The following is a 6,000-nucleotide window of genomic DNA, read 5'->3' as shown; positions in this document are numbered from 1 at the left end:
CCACATTCTCACAAACACTTATTTCCTATTGATTATGATTAAGATTATAGCTATCCTAGTGGGTGTGAAGTGGCATTATCTCATTGTGGTTTTATTTGCATTCCTCAAATGACTGTTCATGTTGCTATCCCATGCATTAATTGGGCTTTTAGTCTTTTTGTTGTTGAATTGTAAGTGTTCTTTGTATATACTGGATACTAGACCCTTTTCAGATATATCATCTGTAAATTCTTCCTCATTCTGTGAGTTCTTTTTTTCACTCTGAATAGTGCCCTTTGATGCAGGAAAGAGTTTTGAGATAAAAAAAGTATAAGTCCTCCAACTTTGTTCTTCTATTTCAAGATAGAGTTGACTATTCTATGTGCCTTGAATTTTCTTATGAATGTATGCCCAGCTTTACTACTTTTACAAAAAGCCATTGAGATTTTGATAGCTATTAAAAGGAATCCATAGATTGTTTGGGGGAGTACTACAATCTCAACAATATTGTCTTCTATCACATGAACACAGGGTGTCTTTATATTTAGCTGCCTTCATTTTTTCAGCAATGTTTTGTAGTTTTCATTGTACAAGACTTGTACCTCCTCAAATTATTCCTAAGTACTTTATTCTTTTTGATACTGTTGTAAATGGAATTGACTTCTTAATTTCTGTTTCAGACAGTTCATTACAGAAATACAACTGATTATATCATCTATGAATAGAGACAACTTTCCTTTTTCCTTTCCAATGTTGGTGTCTTTTTATTTCTTTTTCTTGCCTAATTGCTCTGGCTCGGACTTCAAGTACAATCCTGAAAAGATAGTGAAAGTGTGAATTCTTGTTTCATTCAAGTGTGATATTAGCTGTGGATTTTACATAAATGTTGTTTATTATATCGGGGAAGTTCCCTTTATTCCTTGTTTAGTTTAGTTTTTGTTTGTTTTTACCTTGAAAGGGCACTAGATTTCACCAAATGCTTGTTTTTTTTTTTAATCTGCATTTATTGAAATGATTATGTGATTTCTTTTCTTTCTTCATTCTGTCAATGTGAGGTATTACACTGATTGATTTTGGTATGTTGAACTACTCTTGCATTCTTGGAGTGAATCCCACTTGCTCATGGTGCATATTGCTACCATTGCTACTGGCTTTGGTTTGCTAATGTATTGTTGAGGATTTTTGTGATTTATTCATGGGCACATTAGTCTTTTTTTTTTTTATGTCTTTCTCTGACTTTGGTATCAGGGTAATGCTGGCCCTATAGAATAAGTTAGGAAGTATTCCTTTCTCTTCCATTTTTTGGAAAAGGTTGAGAAAGATTGGTACTGATTGTTTAGATGTCTGTTAGGGTTCATTAGTAGTCACATGGTCCTGGGCATTTTTTGTGTGTTTGTTTGTTTGTAGGTTTTTGGTTAATGATTCAAATAGTTCAGCTTTTAAAAGAACCATATTAAAACATAAATTGAAGATTTTCCTTCAAATGTTCAATTCAGTCACTTTTAACTTTGGCCATGATGTTAAGCCCATGTGATTTTGCAATTTGAATGAAGAACTTCTTCATTTAACCAAACAAATTGCTTCCAAGTTTATGCATATTCCCATTGACAATTAGTTCATAAAATCTTGGAAATGTAGGTTTCCTCTGACTTTCCATTGCACATTCAAGTCCTCTTCTATCTGTGGACCCGTTTTAGGGTTAATGACTTATTTAGTACAAAAGAGACAAATAAAATATGAATAGCATATAATGTCAAAGTATGGAAGGTAAGTGAATAAAAATGTAATTCCAACTTTTAGACGTTAATAGCTATCAGAAGGCCAAAGTCACACTGTAAACATCACTCCATCCATTCATTACGGAATATAGTATTTATTCTATGGAATACCATGAGTGCTCCACTTAAATGCCTGTGCTGTTCATAACCCCATGTGAAGATTATATGTCCCTGGCCTCTGGGGTCCTTGCCACCCACCAGACTTCTTACCCATAAGAGCGCTCTTCATGGGGATGGTCTATTAAAATGCCTTTCAGCTTTGCTCACGTTTATTGTTGCTGTTGTTTTGTCATTGAAATTGTTTGGTTGCAGTGATTTTTACCCGTCCATCCCATGTAGTTCCTGATTTCAGAAAATTCTTTCTTAGTCAAATTGTTGGGCTCACACTTTTTTTTAGTCCAAATATAACAATTCTGAAAACATATCTTATACCTGTGGCTACAATGGAATTTATGGGAAATTCAGTTTCATTGCAGAAGCCGGACTTCCTACAAAACTAACCATTCACCTCGACAGCTAGACAGTTGCTCAGAGAGAAGATATGCTTTGCATAAAAATAAAATGCAACTGAAGACACAATTCCCAAATAAGCAAATGAGCTAGTTCATTTGGAGGCTCGTCGGTTAAAGAAGTGAGCTCCCAAAGGTCTGCTTCCTAGACGTGGGGGTCACGGCCAAACCAAACTTTCCCAGACTCCGTTTATTTCTCTGTAAGATGGATATGACACTAGTTCCTACCACGCTGGATTGTTGCGAGGACTGAGTAAGAGAAACCAGCTAAATCCGTCAGCACTATCTGTGGCAGGTAGTGAATAGTCAACACACGCTAACTGGTTAGAAGTAGCATCAGCACAAACAGAATCAAGAACATCAATGTTCTGCATTTTTCTGCGTATCAGATCCTCCGCAACTGTAAGCCAGTTCTAACCTCTAGTACCTCCGTGCTGAGCTTCTCGGCCAGCGTACTCACGTCCGTTCATTCGTTCATTCATTCATTCATTCATTCATTCAACAAATGTCCAGAAAATAAATGCCTGTCGGTGCTAGCCCAAGTACTGATGACGGAATAGTACCAGGTCTCTGACCTAATTGTTTACAGCAGGGGTCAGCAAACTTATTCCGCTACTGGCCAGATAGCAAATATTTCAGGATTTTTGAGCCATACACCTCTGATGGAAGAGGCATTCATTTCAGCCATCGTACTGCAAGAGCAGCCATGTGTCAAAATGAATGGGCATGGCCGTGTGCCAATACAACTTTGTTTACAAAAACAGGCAGTGAGCAGCATTTGGCTTGAAGTAGATGATTTAGAGATTTTCAGTATAGAGTCTAACAAAGGAAATAGTTAAATAAATACAGTCAAGTATGAGAAATACTCCGATGGTCTCAAAGAAGGCCAAGGAAGTCTTCCCAGAAGAAGCAATACTTAATCTAGTACCAAATGGATGCACAGAAGACAGTCAGGCAAGGAGAGAGAGAACAGCATTGTGGGCAGAGGCATGGTGTGTGCAGGGCTGGGAGAAGAAAGAGAAGTCAAGAGACAAAGACGCAGAAACAGAGACAGATGGACAGGGATGAAGTTAGAGGAGCACCTCAAACCGAACAGGGCTGGAGTGCTGCGGCCGTTGGGATGAAGCTATAGAGGGGTGAGGACCGGGTTGTAAATGGTTCTGGCACTGGGACTCGTCACCCCCCACCACCTGGCGCACATGTCTGATGAGAGCCGCATAGGGCTGGCATCTCTCCATCTGCAGCCGTTCTCGGGGCCAGGCACCTTCGTGACGGACCCCAGTAAACAACTGTCTATAATACCCCAACTTCTGAGTATCCCGAACATGCCAGTGAAATCTAAAAAGAGATCAATTAAAAGAAGGGCTAAACATTCAAGGACGTTGACTTCGTTTTCAACAGAAGAAAAATTTTTGACAGTGAGATAATTGTATGCCATAATCTTTCAGTTTTTCAGGATCATGGACTAAAAAAAAGTCACTTCATGCTCATTAAGGATAAGAAAATAGATTTGCAAGATTAGCACCCTCTACATTCAGATGCACAATTTCCATGTTCATTATTGGCCAACACAACAGTCCGTTCCCAAGGAAGAGTAACGGTTTGCTTTACTTGACATTTTGAGCTGCCACATGTGAGGGCCAGGTCCCAGGGGACGCACATTGCCCCGTCACTTGGAAACAGACCAGTCTGTCCCCTCAGTCGGTCACCCCATGAGGCATCTCAGCACTGAGGTGGGCTCACACTACAGTGCTCTTCATCCTTTCCACGGGATCTGGAAAGTGAGGACGTGGGTGTAGGAACATGAAGAAGACAGAGAATTCAAGAGCAGATAGTCACACTTGGCTTAAAAATAGTCCAGTGGTGGCCGGCCCTGCCTCATCATAAGTCAACACTCAGGAAAACCAATGTAGACCTCTGCATATAGACCCACATGAGCGGAAATGAGGAAAAATTCTAGCACAGAAAGCTGGCTTTTCTCCAAACCATCAAAATCTGAACATGTTCTCAAATATATACGGTAACCTATTCTCCTCTTTATTCTACTATTACCTTACATTTTAGCCTGAATTTAATTCTTAGCTCAGGATAGCTTATGAACTCATACATGCTCGTAAACAAATGGTCGAAGGAGAAGGCACAGCAGAAATGGTTTCAGCTGTTAAAATTCTACATATAAAGAGCTATTAGTGCCTCGAACCTACCCTAACATTTCATTCTCTTAATGGAATTCATGCTGAATTTTGATAGCAAGAAGTAAGAGATTTTATTTTCATGAAAGCCCATTTCTGTTGCATGACATTAATACATGGCTAAATAAACACAGCATCACCAGGAAATAAATCCCAGTTTGAAGTCTGAAAGGGCACTCCTATTTCTCGAATATTCTGAATGTCAACTTTTTGATGGAAAAAATAATACATAGCAGTGACTGTACACAGAGGTCTATACTGGGTATCTTTGCCGTGTGTCCCGAGTTTCATTTGTTGAATCCCTATGTTTTCTGTTCCAGAGCATCTCGTGGCATTTATTATGTTCTCCTAAAACTGCAGCTCATGAAGGCGTTGGAAAGGTCACTGTTTCCTGGTTATGTTTTTTAAAAGAGTTTAAGTTAATATATATGTTCTCCAATAAAAGATGATCTTTCATGTGCATTTGTTTCTGAAATTGAGGCGTATCTGTTCCTGTTCTCCGGGAGCCATTGTTCAGTTTCCCAGTGTTTCCTGAAGTTTCCCTACAGCAGGGTGCTCCCCTGCACATCTGTAATGAGGGCCACTTTGTTCCCACCTTTGTCTGTGGACAGGGGCACAGCAGCGAGGCTCAGACAGCACAGGGCTCTCGGGAGACTCTCTTCTGAAGACAATGGTACAAAGACCTTGCCATGGAGAAAGACAGAAGGTCATAAAAATTAGTGGCCTTAACACCCTTAGTTAAAAATATGAAAGAAATCATTTATCTTCCCTTAACTTAAAGTTTTATACTAGTCTGCCTGTTCTAAAAAAAGAGAACTCTAACACTGAGCTTTGCAGCGACCAGGAAATGTCGCTATTTATTTTATATTTTGGAATTCTGGTAAGATGGTATTTTTACATACTGGTCATTTCAATTTTAATTGTTGGTGAGATTTTTTTTTTCTCATCGTGGAGGACGATGACCATCTGTCCTCTGGTTTCACTGAAAAATGGAGCAAGAAAAGAAGGGCTTAATTTCTACAGGCTGGCTTTCTTCTAAAAAGGGAAAGTTCTCCAAAGTTTTGCGCTGCCACTTGGGCAAGAGAAGGCAGGGAAGTGCTGGCAGACACAGGGCAGGGGCCTGGCAGGCTCTGCTATCAAGCAGGGGGACCAGCAGGCCCATACTAGGAACCTGGTAAGAACAGAAATGCCCAGGGGAGCTGAGGGTCAGGGAAGTGTGCAGGAGGTGGGTAAGGGGAGCGGGACTAGGAAATCAAGACCAGGGAACAAGGTGAGGAAGACCGAACAAAGGCTCGGTCACAGAAAGGACACAGAAGAGCTTAGAGAGTCTGACCAGGGAGGAGTAGGAGCAGGTGGGAGGCCAGGTGGGGATGCTGAGAGGGCATGAGATTCAGAATCAGACGGCTCAGGGTCAAATGTGCTGCAGGGCATCTTACGGGAGACTCCTGGAGCCCCCACCGCATATCAGCACAACGCAGACTTCCATGAAGCCTTTCCAGCTTTCCTGACATTCTTGGTCTCTTGCTCTGAGCTGTGACAGTC

The sequence above is a fragment of the Herpailurus yagouaroundi genome, unplaced genomic scaffold (genome assembly GCF_014898765.1).
Source record: "Herpailurus yagouaroundi ecotype Mexico unplaced genomic scaffold, PumYag 246, whole genome shotgun sequence".
Taxonomy (NCBI): Eukaryota; Metazoa; Chordata; class Mammalia; order Carnivora; family Felidae; genus Herpailurus; species Herpailurus yagouaroundi.
The sequence above is the reverse complement of the archived record's forward strand: the minus strand, read 5'-3'. Positions refer to the sequence as shown.